This window comes from Hyaena hyaena, unplaced genomic scaffold, assembly GCF_003009895.1.
Source record: "Hyaena hyaena isolate Hyena2069 unplaced genomic scaffold, ASM300989v1 scaffold_997, whole genome shotgun sequence".
Taxonomy (NCBI): domain Eukaryota; kingdom Metazoa; phylum Chordata; class Mammalia; order Carnivora; family Hyaenidae; genus Hyaena; species Hyaena hyaena.
The window spans coordinates 535,176-551,363 of NW_024081628.1; the positions used below are offsets into that span (position 1 = coordinate 535,176).

The following is a 16,188-nucleotide window of genomic DNA, read 5'->3' on the forward strand; positions in this document are numbered from 1 at the left end:
GGCAAAGGAAAATGAATGCCCTACAGTCCAAAATCTTTAGGACCCAGTGAAAGCAGTTCTAAGAGGAAAATTTATAGAGATGGGTCCACCCTGAGAAACAAGAAAAATCTCAGACAATCTAAACTTATACCTACAGGAACTAGAACAAGAAGAAAAAAATCCCAAAGTTAGTAGAAGGAAGAAAATAATAAAGAGAGCAGAAATAGATGACATAAAGGCTTTCAAGAGAAATAGAAAAGATCCCTGAAACCAAAGGCTACTTTTTTGAAAAGATAAATAAAATTGATAAAACTTCAGCTGACTGATCAAGAAAAAGAGAGGACCCTTATAAATAAAATCAGAAATGAAAGAGAAGTAACAATTGACACCACAGAGATACAAAGGATAAGAGACTACTACAAAAAAAGTATATGCCACCAAATTGGACAACCAAGAAGAAATGGATAAATTCCTAGAAACACACAATCTTCCAAAACTAAATCAGGAGAGATAGAAAATCTAAGCAAACCAATTACTAATAACAAAACTGAACTCATTGCAATACTACATGGCAATGAGAAAGAATGAAATCTGGCCATGTGTAGCAACATGGATGGACCTTGAGGGTGTTATGCTGAGCGAAATAAGTCAGGCAGAGAAGGACAAATATCATATGTTTGCACGTATAGGAGGATTAGGAGGAACTTGACGGAGGAACAAGGGGGAGAAGAAGGGCGGAAATGGTGGGGGAAAGGGAGAGAGGCAAACCATGAGAGACTCTTGAATGCTGACAAAAACTGAGGACTGATGGATGGGGGGGAGGGGGGTGATGGGCATGGAGGAGGACACTTGTGGGGATGAGCACTGAGTGTTATGTGGAAACTAATTTGACAATAAACTATTTGTAAAAAAAATAAATAAATAAAATAAAATCTGATTGGGATGAAAAAAAAAAAAAACTGAACTGGTAATCAAAAATCTCCCAACAAACAAAAATCCAGGACTAGAGAGCTTTATGTGAATTCTAACAACATTTAAAGAAGAGCTAATACCTATTCTTCTTAAACTGTTCCAAAAATAGAAGAGGAAGGAAAACTTCCAAATACATTCCATAGGTCATCATTACCCTATACAGAAATTTTTTTTAAAAAGCTACAGGCTAATATCCCTGATGAACACAGATGCAAAAATTCTCCACAAAATATTAGCAAACCACATTCAACAATACATTAAAAGGACTATTCACCAAAATCGAATGGCATTTATTCCAGGAATGCAAGAATGGTTCAATATTTGCAAATCAATTAAGATGTTATACCACATCGAAAAAAAATCATGTGACCAGCTCAATAGATGCTGAAAAAGCATTTGACAAAATTCAACATCTGTTCATGATGAAAATCCTTAACAAAATGGGTTTAGGGAGGAGATACCTCAAAAATAATAAGGCAATACATGAAAAACCCTCAGCTAATATCATTTAATATCATACTCAATGATGAAAAACAGAGCTTTTTTCCTCTAAGATCAGGAACAAAACAAGAATGTCCACTAACACCACTTTTATTGCAGACAGTACTGGAAATCCTAGCCACAGCAATCAGATAAGAAAAAGAAATAGACACCATCAAAATTGGTAAGGAAGAAGTAAAGCTGTCACTTTGCAGATAGCATGATGCCATACATAGAAAACACTGAAGACTCCACAAAAAAACTATTCAAAGTAATAAATGAACTTAGTAAAGTTGTAGGATACAATATTAATACCAGAAATTGGTTCCATCTTTATACATTAATAGTGAAGTAGCAGAAAAAGAAATTAACAAACAATTCCATTTACAACTACATCAAGAATAATAAAATAACTAGGAATAAATTTATCCAAGGAGGTGAAAGCTCTGAATTCTGAAAACTATAAAACACTGATGCAAGAAATTAAAGATGACAGAAACAAATGGAAAGACATACCATGTTTATGGATTAGAAAAATTACTCATTAAATGTCCGTACTATCCAAAGCAATCTATAGATTCAATGCAATTAACAGAATTTTTCACAGAAATAGAACAGAAAATACTAAAATTTGTATGGAACTACAAAATACTTCAAATAAACAAGGAAATCTGGAGAAGAAAAAACAAAGCTGGAGGCATCACAACACCAGATTTCCAGAGAGACTATAATGCTATATTACTCAAAACAGTATGGTATAAATACAGACCTATAGGTCCATGGAACAGAATAGAAAGCCCAAAAATAAACCCATTTTTTTAATTGGAAGACTCTCATGAGGTCTCCATCCACTTACTATTTATTTTTAATGTTTATTTATTTATTTTGAGAGAGAGAGAGACTGAGCAGGAGGGACAGAGAGTGAAGGAGAAAGAGAATCCTCAGCAGGCTCCTTGCTATCAGCGTAGAGCCCAATGCAGGTCTTGAACTCATGAACAGCAAGATCATGACCTGAGCAGAAATTAAGAGTCAGTCGCTTAACCACCTGAGACACCCAGGTGTCCCTAAAATCATTCTTATATAGTTAATTAATCTATGACAAAGGAAGTGAGAATATACAATTTGGGGAAAAAGTTTCTTCAATAAATGGACCTGGGTAAACTGGACACCTACATGCAAATGAGTGAAACTGGACCACTTTCTTACACCACACACACAAAGAAATTCAAAATGGATTAAAGACCTAAATGTGAGACCTGAAACCATAAAAATCCTAGAAGAAAACATAAACAATAATGTCTTTAACATCAGCCTTGGCAACATATTCATGGATATATCTCCTCAGGCAAAGAAACAGAAGCAAAAATAAACTTGGGATTATGCCAAAATAAGAAGGTTTCACATAATGAACATTAACAAAAGGCAACCTATCAAATGGTAGAAGATATCTGTAAATAACATATCTGATAAGGGTTTAATGTCCAAAATATATAAAGAACATATACAACTATACAACTCAACACCAAAAAAACAACAACAACAACAAAAATAAGAAAAAACAACAGTCTGATTTTAAAAATGGGCAGAAGACTTAATAGACACGTTTCCAAAGAAGACATACAGGTGGCAAACAGACACAAGAAAGAGGCTCAACATCCCTAATCATCAGGGAAATGCAAATGAAAACCACAATGAGATATCACCTGAGTCCTTTTTGAATGCCTAGAATCAAAAAGACAAGAAAAAACAAGTGTTAGTGAGAATGTGCAGAAAAAGGAACTCTTGTGCACTGTTGGTGGGAATGCAAATTGGGGTAGCCACTGTGGAAAACAGTACAGGTTTCCTCAAAAACTTAAAGATAAAAATGTCATCTAATCCAGTAATTCCACTACTATTTACCCAAAGAAAATAAGAACATTAATTTGAAAAGATTAAGCATCCCTAGGTTTATTGCAGCATTATTTACAATAGCCAAGATATGTAAGTAACCCATGTGTCCACTGATACAGGAACAGATGATGAAGTGGATATGTGCAGTGTGTCACACTGCATACACACACACACACACACACACACACACATGCACACACTGAAATATTGCTCAGCCATCAGAAAGAATGAGATCTTGACATCAGCAACAATATGTATGGACTTAGAGGATATTTATGCTAAGTGAAATAGGTCAGGCAAAGAAAGACAAATACCATGATTTCACTTATATGTGGAATCTAACAAACAACCAAGCAAACAAATATGCAGAAACAGACCCATAAAAGACAAATGTGGTTGCTAGAGGAGAAGGGGTAGGGGGATGGGAAAATGGGTGAAGATTGAGAGGTACAGGCTTACAGTGAGAGAATGAATAAATCATGGAGATGAAATGTATAGAATAGGGATATAGCCAATTATATTACATGGTGACAGATGTGAGCTACATTTGTGGTCAGCATAGCATAATGTACAGAGTGGTCAAATCACTATGTGTACAGTTGAAACAAATGTAACGTTTGTATGTTCACTGCAATTTTTTAAATGACTACAGAGGAACCTCAGTGGGTCAGTTGATTGAGAATCCAACTCTTGATTTCAGCTCAGGCCATAGTCCTGGGGCATGGGACTGAGCCCTGCATCAGGCTCCACACAGAGCACAGAACATGCTTAGTGTCTCTCTCTCTCTCTCTCTCTCTCTCTTCCTCCTTTCCTCCCTCCCTCCTCAGCCCTTCTCCCATACTCACATGCTTTTTCTCTCTAAATAATAAAAACAAAAAACAAAAACAACTTACAGATTTGAATGTTAAATCTTAGAAAAAAGATGGTAATCTTCTTGACAATCTTGGTGATGATTTTTTTGGATTCAGCATCAAAAGGAAAGTCAGGAAAAGCAAAAATAATCAACTAGGACTACATCAAACTAAAAAACTTCTGCACAGCAAAGTAACCACCAGCAAAATGAGAAAGCAACCTACTGAATAAGAGAATATTTGCAAATCTTCTGATAAAATGTTAATATCCAAACTATACAACTCAATACCATAAAAGCCATCTGACTGAATAATGAGCAGAGGATATGCATGGACATTTTGCCAACGGAAATATACAAATGGCCAACAGGTACATGAAAAGGTGCTCAACATCACTTATCATCAGGGAAATGCAAATCAAAACCACAGTGAGATATCACCTCACACCTGTTAGAAGAACTCTTACCAAAAAGAAGAAAGAAGTATTGGCAGGAATGTGGAGAGAAGACACTGCTCATGCACTGTTGGTAGAAGTGTACATTTTTGCGTCCACTACTGAAAACAGTACGAAAGGTCACTCAAAAAATTAAAACTAGTACTACCATATGATCAAGAAATTCTATGGGTATATATCTAAAGAAAGTTAAAACGAAAAGATGCCTGCACCCCCTCACCACCATGTTCACTGTAGCATTATTAAAATAGCAAAGATTGGAAAGCAATCTAAGGGTCCATCAGTGAACGAATGAGTAAACAAGTATGGTCTATCCATACACAATGGAATATTATTCTGCCATAAAAAGAAGGAAATACAGTAAAATCTTGATTTGCAAACATAATTCACTCTGGAAACATGCCTGTAATCCAAAACACTTGTATGTCAAAATGAATTTCAAGAACCATTGGCTCAGTTGTGATCATGTGACATTCAGTGTCATGTACTACTCATATTGCAAGACATCATTCGTTTATCAAGTCAAATTTATTAGAAATGTTTGCTCGTCTTAGGGAAAACTCACAGAACAAGTTACTCATAATCCAAGGATTTACTGTACTTCTATTTGTGACAACATGGATGGACCTTGAAGGCATTATACTGAAATAAGTCAGACAAAGACAAAATACAGTATGATCTCACTTACATGGGGAGTCTTAAAACAAATACACACACTCACAAACTCATAGATACTGAAACAGATTTGTGGTTGCCAGAAGTAGGGGATGAAGGCTGGCAGAAATGGGTGATGGGGTCAAAAGGTACAAACCTCCAGTTGTAAAATAACTGGGGATGCAATGTACAGCATGGTGACAGTTGATAATACTATATTACATTGTTTGCAAGTTGCTAAGAGAATAGACTTAAAAAATTCTTATTACAAGAAAAAAATGTTGTCATTAGGTTTAGTGGCAGATTTAACTGGACTCACTGTAGTAATCATTTTGCAGGATTTATATAAAATCATACACCTGGAACTAATATAATATTACATGTCATTATACCTCAATTTTAAAAAAGAAGAGCATGTGCCATAACACAAGGATAGAAAAGGAAGAACTGTTACTCACAACAGGAATGAGTCTCACAATTCTCATGTTGAGTAAAGAAGCAGATTAAAAAAAAAAAGAAGAATAGATACTATATGACTCAATTTAGAAGTTCAAGAACAGACAACACTAAGTGACAATTATCTAACCTCATCAGTGGTTGCTTCTGGGCGGGAACGGACTAGCATCAAATGGAAAGGCATAAAAAAAACCTCCACAATGTTAGACTTGTTCTGCATTTATCTACGTGATGATTCATGGTTATTAATATGTTAAAGTGACCAAGATGTGCACTGAAGATAAGCTCACTCATTCATTTTATGCATGTTATACCTCAAATGGGGGGGAAAAGAGGGTAAAAATGATTTAGAAGGAATTTTTGAGCAAAAACTGGCTCTCAAACTGTGGTTATCTACTCAATAACTGCATTTTAGTATCTTTTAAATACATTATGCTTTCACTGCATCTCTTCTTTTTTTTTTCATTTAAGACAAAGAATACTTTTATTCAAACCTATCAGAGAAATGGACACCTTGAGTCAGTAACAAAGTGCTGTGTTTTAAAGCATAGGTCAGTAATTATATATGAGAGTATATGCTGCTACATACACATTAACTGCTCAGAGCACAGCCTTTATTCTTTTATTTTTTTAACATAATTTATTGTCAAGTTGGCTAACATACAGTGTGTAAAGTGTGCTCATGGTTTTGGGGGTAGATTCCCATGGCTCATCGCTTACGTACAATACCTAGTGCTCATCCCAACAAGGGCCTTCCTCAATGCCCATCACCTATACCCCCCCCCTCACCTCCCCATCAACTCTCAGATTGTTCTCTGTATTTAAGAGTCTCTTATGGTTTGCTCCCCTCCCTCTCTGTAACTATTTTTTCTCCTCCCTTCCCCCATGGTCTTCTGTTAAGCTTCTCAAGTACCACATATGAGCGAAAACATATGAGGTCTATCTTTCACTGACTTATTTCACTTAGCATAATACCCTCCAGTTCCATCTATCTTGCTGTAAATGGCAGTATTTCATTCTTTCTCATTGCCAAGTAGTATTCCACTGTATATATAAACCACATCTTCTTTATCCATTCATCCATTAATGGACATTTGGGCTCTTTCCATAATTTGGTTATTGTTCAAAGTGCTGCTAGAAACATTGGGGTACATATGTCTCTGTGAATCAGCACTCCTGTATTCTTTGGATAAATTCCTAATAGTGCTATTGCTGGGTTGTAGGGTAGTTCTATTTTTAATTTTTTGAGGAACCTCCACACTGTTTTCCAGAGCAGCTGCACCAGCTTGCATTCCCACAAACAGTGCAAGATGGTTCCTGTTTCTCCACATCCTCACCAGCATCTGTTACTTCTTGAGCTGTTCATCTTAGCAACTCTGACCAGTGTGGGGTGATAGCTTACTGTGGTTTTGATTTGTGTTTCCATGGTGATGAGTGATATTGAGCATCTTCTCATGTGTCTGTTGGCCATCTGGATGTCTTCTTTGGAAGAGTGTCTATTCATGTCTACTGCCCATTTCTTCACTGGATTATATGTTTTTCAGGTGTTGAGTTTGGTAATTCTTTACTAATTTTTGATACTAACCCTTTATTTGGAATGTCATTTGCAAATATCTTCTTCCATTCCATTGGTCACATTATAGTTTTGCTAACTGTTTCCTTTGCTGTGCAGAAGCTTTTTATCTTGATGAGGTCCCAATAGTTCATTTTTGCTTTTGTTTCCCTTGCCTTTGGAGATGTGTTGTGCTAGAAATTGCTGTGGCTGAGGTCAAGGAGGTTGTTTCCTGCCTTCTCCTCTAGGGTTCTGATGGTTTTCGGTCTCACATTTAGATCTTTCATCCATTTTGAGTTTATGTTTATGTATGGTATAAGAAAGTGGTCCAGGTTTTTTCTTCTCCATGTTGCTGTCTAGTTCTCCTAGCCATTTGCTAAAGAGTCTGTCTTTTCTCCATTGGATACTCTTCCTGCTTTGTCAAAGATTAGCTGGCCATACATTTGTGGGTCCAATTCTGAGTTCTCTATTCTATTCCATTGGTCTATGTGTCTGTTTTTGTGCCAATACCATACTGTCTTGATGACGGCAGCTTTGTAGTAGAGGCTAAAGTATGGGATTGTGATGCCTCACGCTTTGGTTTTCTTCTTCAATATTACTTTGGCTATTCGGGGTCTTGTGGTTCCATACACATTTTAAGATTGTTTGTTCTAGCTTTGAGAGGAATGCTGGTGCAATTTTGATAGGGATTGCATTGAATGTGTAGATTGCTTTGGGTAATAATGACCTTTTAACAATATTTATTCTTCGGATCCATGAGCGTGGAATGTTTTTCCATTTCTTTGTGTCTTCTTCAATTTCCTTCATAAGTTTTCTATCGTTTTCAGCATACAGATCTTTTACATCTTTGGTTAAGTTTATTCCTAGGTATTTTATGGTTCTTGGTGCACTTGTAAATGGGATCGATTTCTTGATTTCTCTTTTTGTTTCTTCATTATTGGTGTATAAAAATGCAACCGATTTCCGTACATTGATTTTGTACTCTGCAACTTTGCCAAATTCATGTATCAGCTCTAGCAGCCTTTTGGTGGACTCTTGGGTTTTCCATGTAGAGTATCATGTTGTCTGCTAAAAGTGAAAGTTTGACTTCTTCCTTGTCAATTTTTATGCCTTTTATTTCATTTTGTTGTCTGATGGCTGATGCTAGGACTTCCTACACTTGTTAAACAACAGCAGTGAGAGTGGACATCCTTGTCGTGTTCCTGATCTCAGGGGGAAGCTCTCAGTTTTTCCCCATTGAGGATGATGTTAGCTGTGGACTTTTCATATATGGCTTTTATGATGTTTAAGTAAGTTCCTTTTACCCCGAATTTCTTGAGGGTTTTTATTAAGAAATAATTCTGTTTTGTGAAGTGCTTTTTCTGCATCTACTGACAGGATCATATGGTTCTTATCCTTCCTTTTATTAATGTGATGTATCGCATTGATTTGTGAATATTGAACCAGACTAGACATGAATCCCACTTGATCATGGTAAATAATTCTTTTTATATGCTGTTGAATTCTATTTGCTAATATATTGTTGAGAATTTTTACATCCATGTTCATCAGGGATATTGGTCTGTAATTCTCCTTTTTAGTGGGGTCTCTGTCTGGTGGCTTCATGGAAGGAGTCCAGGATTTTTCCTTCCGTTTCTATTTTTTGAGCAGCTTGAGAAGGATAGGTATTAACTCTGCTTTAAATATCTGGTAAAATTCCCATGGGAATCCATCTGGCGCAGGACTCTTATTTGTTGGGAGATTTTTGATAACTGATTCAATTTCTCCACTAGTTATGGGTGCAACCTTTATTCTTAAAACAGAACAACCTTCCCTGTAAAAGTAGCACCTTTGTGACATTGTTAACTTTAGCATTCCTCTCCTTCTTCTATACCCTCTCTTTCATCAGAATCCATAGTAACTTCCTCATAATCCTTCTCAAGGGCAGCCATGTCCTCATGGACCTCAGAAAACTCTCCTTCTTCCATGCCCTCACCCACGTACCAGTGAACGAAGGCATGCTTGGCATACATCAGGTCAAACTTGTAGTCCTGACAAGCCCAGGCCTCAGGAGGGCTGTGGTGTTGCTCAGCATGCATGCAGCTCGCTGTGCTTTGGCCATGACTCCATCAGGTATCACAGTGGGAAGTTAGTAATTAATGCCAACTTTGAAGCCAATGGGCACCAGTCCACAAACTGGATTGTACACTTGCCATTCACTATACTGACATCTTTGGGAATCACATGACCACAGTAAAACAGGCAGCAAGCCATGTATTTACCATCATGAGGGTCACATTTCACCACTGGTTGGCTGGCTCAAATCATGCCTTGGTGATCTCTGCTACAGAAAGCTGTTCATGGTTGGCTTTCTCAGCAGAAATGAGTGGGGGCATATGTGATCAGAGAGAAGTGGATGTGGGGATAGAACACCAGGCTGGTCTGGAATTCTGTCAGATCAATATTTAGGACTCTATCAAATGTGGGGAAGCAGTGATGGAGGATACAATTTGACCTATCAAACTGTTCAGGTTAATGTATGTTGGGCATTCAATATCAAGGTTTATTTGGCAGATGATGTCATAGATGGCCTCATTGTCTACCATGAAGACATAATCAGAGTGCTCCAGGGGTGTATAGGTAGCGAGGATAGAGTTTTAGGGCTCAGCTATAGCAGTGGAAACCTGGAGGGCTGGGTAAATAGAGAACTCCAGCTTGAACTTCTTGCCATAATTCACTGAGAGATGTTCCATCAGGAGAGAGGTGAACCCATAACCAGTTCCCTCTCCAAAGCTATGGGAAACCAAGAAGCCCTGAAGCCCTGTGCACTGATTGTCCAGTTTCCAAATTTGGTCCAAGACAAGGTCACTGATCTCCTTGCCAGTGGTGTAGTGCCCTCGGGCATAGTTGTTGGCAGCATCTTCCTTGCCTGTAATGAACTTCTCAGGGTGGGAAAGCCGGAGGTAGGTGCCAATATGAACTTCACTAATGGCTGTGGGTTCCAGGTCTACAAACAATGCCCTGGAACCCAGGGCACATGCTTGCCAGCACCTATATCACTGAAGAAGGTGTTGAAAGATAATCTCTTCTCCCAGTGGTCTTGTCACCTGGCATCAGATCACTGGGCTGGATGCCATATTCCAGAGCTCCCAGCAGGTATTGCCAATGTGAATACCAGCCTGGCCAATGTGGATGGAGATGTAATCATGCATGCTTTAGAGCAGCCGAGTAGATGGTGGAGAGGAAGAGGAGAGGTTGTTGCTTCTTACAGCAGGACTCTTAGGCAGTCAGTAAGAGAGAACCTGCCTCATCATGCCCTCTTAATGAAAGATGATTAACAGCTAACATCTCAATCAGAACTATTGTGTTCTGAAGTTCCTAGGAAACTTGTGAGGTCTGGGTTCGGATGGGGTACAAGCACATCTAGCATAAAACAAGAGCACAGACTTGAGTTCAAGTCCTAATGTTTATACATATTAGCTGCATGACATTAGACAGTTCATAACTTCTTTGTCTCTATTTCATCTGTAAAAGAGACACAAGAATTCTTTGCAGAGTTGTTATGGGCTGAAAATGAGATGATCCACATAAAGCAAAGTACATCAACTGTTCAGTATTTTTACTCCCTACTCTTTACCCCTTGAGAGTCAGACAGAGGACATTAACTATTTGTATTAAAGGTGACACAGCATGCATTACCTTCTACCAGCATATTTTCTTAATGGTCTTTGAAATAATTTACCCTCCAAGAATGCAATGGAGAAGTCAGCAGAGAAAAAAACAATTGTATCCACAGCTTAAGAACTGAAATTTCTGGGGGGAAAGCAAACATGAAAATGTCCTTATAGGTTTTTCTATCCTTTGTTATCACCTTACGAACCCAATCCTGGGTAAGTTACCTAGAACCCTTTTTTTTCTCTTTTCAAAATAAGTCTTATGTTCTGAATTCCACTGGAGCACTGGCAAAGCAGGAGAGCTTCACATATTCAAGATTCTTGGTTGCAAGTGATGGAAAACCCTGTACCAAATGGCTTTAAGTAGAAAGGAATTACACAGGCTTGCCTAACCAAAGCATCCAAGAGGTGGCAGTATTTCAAGCATATCTTATTGGGCGCTCAAATGCCACCGGGTCTTGGTCTCTCCATCCCCCTTTGCCTACCCTTATAGACAGCAGCTGCAGCAATTCCGGGCATACATCTCATAACAGGGAAATCCCAATGGAAAAGAGTTTCTTAGCACAAGCCCACAGGAAAGTAAGTCTAGGTCTGTCTCTGATTTCACAAAGAATCACCATGTGCTGTAAGTCAGGAGACTAGTGCCTAGTTCTGGCATTACTCCTAGAATTTGTATGATGTTGCGCAAGTCATTTGCTCTCCCCCCCCCCCCCCCCCCCCCCCCCCCCCCCCCCCCCCCCCCCTGGCATCTCATTTGTCTCATTTACAAAATAAAGGGATAAAATCTCAGTGTTATCATAGGTCTGTTCCAGAGCTGATACTTCTTTCCTTTTTCAGAGTAAATGCTTTTTCCTCTGGAGTTAGAGAGTAGTGCCCTCTTGTGGTCATTCTATAGTTGCCTTTTTATTTCATTCCATTTTCCAGTTCCAAGGAGAAAATAGTCTGAACAAAGGTACTGTAAAATGAAATTCAAGATTGACATCTATTTTATTTCTATTCTCATTTTAAAATGGAAATAGGCTTGTGTTCTAATATGAACGGTTAAAGCTATGGATTTCATATGTATTGCTGTTTTTGCTGTATCCATTTTCCCATGGGATATTTTCATTGTTGTTCAGTTGTAAGTATTTTTAATCCATTGTGATTTCTTTTTTGACCCATGTGTCGTTTAGTTACTTCATTTCAAAATCTTTGGCAATTTTGTAGATGCGTTTTTTATTATTAATGTCTAACAATTTCATTGTGGTTATACAATAGTCTGTGTAAGCTTTAGACCGATCTTATAGCTCAAAATATGGTCTCTTTTGATGAATATCTCATGTTCACTTGAAAAGTGTTTTTGACATGTCCAGCGTATAGTGTTCTTTACTGCATTGAGTTCTTTTTAATACTCAACTCTTCTGTACCCTTCACACTTCCCTTTGTTTTACAGTCAGTTACTGAAAGTGGAGTATTGAATCTCAAAATATGATTGTGGATTTGTCTATTTCTCCATCTAGTTTTGTCAATTTTTCCCACGTATACTTTGAAATGCTGTTAGCAGTTACCTTCACATATAGGATGGGTAGATCTCGTTAATAAACTGACCTGTATACCATAATAAAATGTCCCTTTTTATCTCTGGTAATATCGTTTTGAAGTGTATTGTGTCCAATATTAATATAGCCACACCACCTTTCTAATAATCCATGCTTGTATAATAAACATTTTCTGTCATTTTACTTATAACCTATATGATTTCATATTATGTTAGTCCACTAACATTTACCGTGATATAATAATTGACACGATTGGGTTGATGTGTGTCATCTCGTTATTCATTTCCTAGTTGTTTTAGCTGTACTTTGTTCCTTTGATCCTCCTTTCGTGCCATCTTTTGGCATTCCACCTTATCTCTTCTACCGACTTAATTATATTTCTTTCTTTTAATGATTCCTCCTGATGCACCTTTTACGTGGTTACAATATGCATCTCTAACTTCTCATGGTTTGGCACGGATTAACACTGTTAGTTCATACAGAATATAAGGACCGTACCACAGTATGCTTTCACTTACCTCCTCTCATTCTTTGTGCAGCTATTGTCATGTATTTTACTAGTACGTATGCTACGCTACTCATAATCCAATACTGACATTTTCCTCTAAAAGTAAAATGTAGGGGTGCCTGGGTGGCTCAGTCAGTTAAGTGTCTGACTTCGGCTCAGGTCATGATCTCACGGTTGGTGGGTTCGAGCCCCGTGTCGGGCTCTGTGCTGACAGCTAGCTCAAAGCCTGGAGCCTACTTTGGATTCTGTATCTCTCTCTTTCTGACCCTCCCCTGCTCACGCTCTCTCTCTCTCTCTCACTCTCTCTCAGAAATAAATTAAACATTTAAAAAAATTTAAAAGTAAAATATATTATAAGGTCTTGTATCCTTATATCTAAAATGTATAAAGAAGTCTCCAAGCCCAACAGTGAAGAGCAAATAATCCAATTATCAATAGGGCAAAGTATATGAAGAGATGTTTCACTGATGAGGAGAGAGGCAGAGGGCCAAAAAGCTCATTAAAATATGTTCTACATCATTGGTCACTGGGGACATGCAAATTAAAATCACAATGAGATACTACTACACGCATATCAGAAAAGCTAAAATTTAAAAAAATGGCAATAATACTAAATGCTGGTAAGGATGCCAAAAAACTGGACCACTTATACATTGCTGTACAATGGGGCATTCTGGAAAACAGCTCAGCAAGTTCTTATAAAACTAAACATATAATTACCATTCTTACCCAGAAGTTGCTCTCTTGGGCATTTACCCCAGAGAAATGAAAACTTATATTTACACAAAATCTGTACACAAATATTCATCACAGCTTTACTCCTAGTAGTCAAGCCCAGCAAACAACCCAGATGTCCTTTGAGGGGTGAATGGTTTAACAGTGGTGAACATATACCATCAAATACGACTCAGCAATACATAGGAACAAACTATTGATATAAGCAACAATCTCGGTGAATCTCCATGAATTATACTGAATGAGAAAAGCCCAATATGAATTAGTGGTTGCCCAAGGTTAGGGAGAGGGGTGGAGAGAGTGCAAGAGAGAAGTGGGTATGGTTATCAAAGAATAGAATAAGGTGTCTTTACGATGGGTCTGTTCTGTATCTACACTGTGATGTTAGATATATGGATCTGCACGTGTGATACAATTATGTAGAACTAAACACACACACACACACATAAATGAGTACAAGTAAAACTGAGGAAGTCTGAATAAGATCTCTGAATTTTATCAATATCAACATCTTGGCTGTGATTCTGTACGATACTTCCATGAACTATTAACCTGGAGAGAACTGGGTAACAGGTACATGAGATCCCTCCAAATTATCTCTTACGACTGTATATGAATATATAATTATCTCAAAATCAAAAGTTTAATTAAAATAAAAAGCTTCTGGGGTGCCTAAGTGGCTCAGTCAGCTAAGCATCTTACTTCAGCTCAGGTCATGATCTGATCTGTGAATATGAGCCCCGCATCAGGCTCTGTGTTGACAGCTCAGAGCCTGGAGCCTGGTTCGAATTCTGTGTCTCCCTCTCTCTCTGCCCCTCCCCACCTTGTGCTGTCTCTCTCTCTCTCAAAAAATGAATACACATTTAAAATATTAAAAACAGAAAGGGGAGGCAAGATGGCAGAGAAGTAGAGAGCTCCGTACATTTCACTCGCCCCCATTTCTCAAACGGAGAAGGCCTAAAGCCATAGGAACCATTACAGAATCCAGGAGTTTGGGAGGAAAAGGAGACAGAGTTTGCTGAGAAAACAACCTTATAGTGTGAGTGCGAACTGGGGAAGATAAAAACGGGGCCGGGACAGGGAGACACAGAGGGAGGGGGGGAGCCCCCTTTGCGGGGAGCTGTGGTGAGTCTAGGGGGAAAGAAAAAGCAGCTGAAACTGCTCAAGGACCTGCCCCTGTCCCTGGAGAAGAGAAAAACCTTGACTTGGGACACAGAGCGACCCGGTTTCCTGCTGTCCAGCTGACCCTAGGCGGGACGCATTGGTCCCAGGCGACGCGGGAGAAATTTCTCCTCACTCGCCGGCTCTACCCAAGGGGTCGTGGTGCACCTGAAGCTGCGCCTTTGTGCTTCTGGCTCAGCTCCATCCCCAGGGGGGTGGGCAATAGGCTTGAAACTACTCGGAAGGAGGGACTCGGTATCAATGGGGTACACAGACCAAGAACTGGAAACGAAGCCTGGCTTGGGACATAGAGCACGGCCCACCTTGGCTACGTCCGTGGCACAGGGATTTGGGACCCAAAAGAGTGAGTTCCAATGCTTGCTTCGTAAAGGGACTGGGGCGCCACCACTTTTCTCCCTACACCCATGAAGGCAGGACGTTAGGGAGCAGCAGGCAGGAAGCAGTGGAAACTAAGACCTGCCTACACCAAACCACACCCATCCCGGCTACAGAGCTGGTTTTTTTTTTTTCTTTACCAGAGCCAGGCAAGACCAACATGGATACACTACCATGATTAATTCTAGATCATTTCTTTCTATTCATATATATTTTCCCTTGTCTCATTCGTATCCCTCTCCTCTGCTAGACTGGGCACTCTGGTCACTGGCTTGCTTAAACAGTCACATTTAATCCATTCTCTACATGTAAATTCTACACCTCCACTGCTACCTTTTTATCTCTCTCTCTTTGCAGTAATCAGACTATATAGTTTCTCTGAGTAACATTACCTTCATTTCTTTTTCCTCATCTCTAACCATGTTCCCATTTTTCTCTCTCTGAATTAAGCCTCTTAGTCTCTCTGCCTGGTCATTTCATTTCCAATTTCGCTTCCTCCCCGCCCTGTCATTTCTCTCTTTGCATATGCTCTTCCACCAGCACTGCATATACACGGCTCTTTATTTGTAGCTGGGAATTCTGGTTTATGCTTTTACACTGTCCTTTGTCTTTGGGGTTTTTTCTTTTTCTTGTCTTCTTTTTTATTTTTATTTGTATTTTTGTCTCCCCTCCTTCCTCTTTTTTTGGACCCTTCCTTTTTTTCTTTTTCCTTTTCCCTTTCCCTTCTGTGTTTGCAGGATTTGTCTGTGCTTTTGTGTGCCTTTGTTCCCGGTGTGTTTGCCTGTCTGTTTTCTTTCCAGGGCTACCTCAAGAAACAAGGCAAAGTACACATGGTGGAGAGTCCCAAATACCACTACGAGTAGGGAAATAAAATAACCAAGGTCTCAACAAGAGAGACCAAGAGACACG

General features: G+C 38.8%; 1 pseudogene; it reads right to left on the reverse strand.

Moving 5' to 3' along the window:
- Positions 1–9,135: 9,135 nt before the first annotated feature.
- LOC120223506 lies at positions 9,136–10,479 on the reverse strand (annotated as a pseudogene).
- Positions 10,480–16,188: the final 5,709 nt, after the last annotated feature.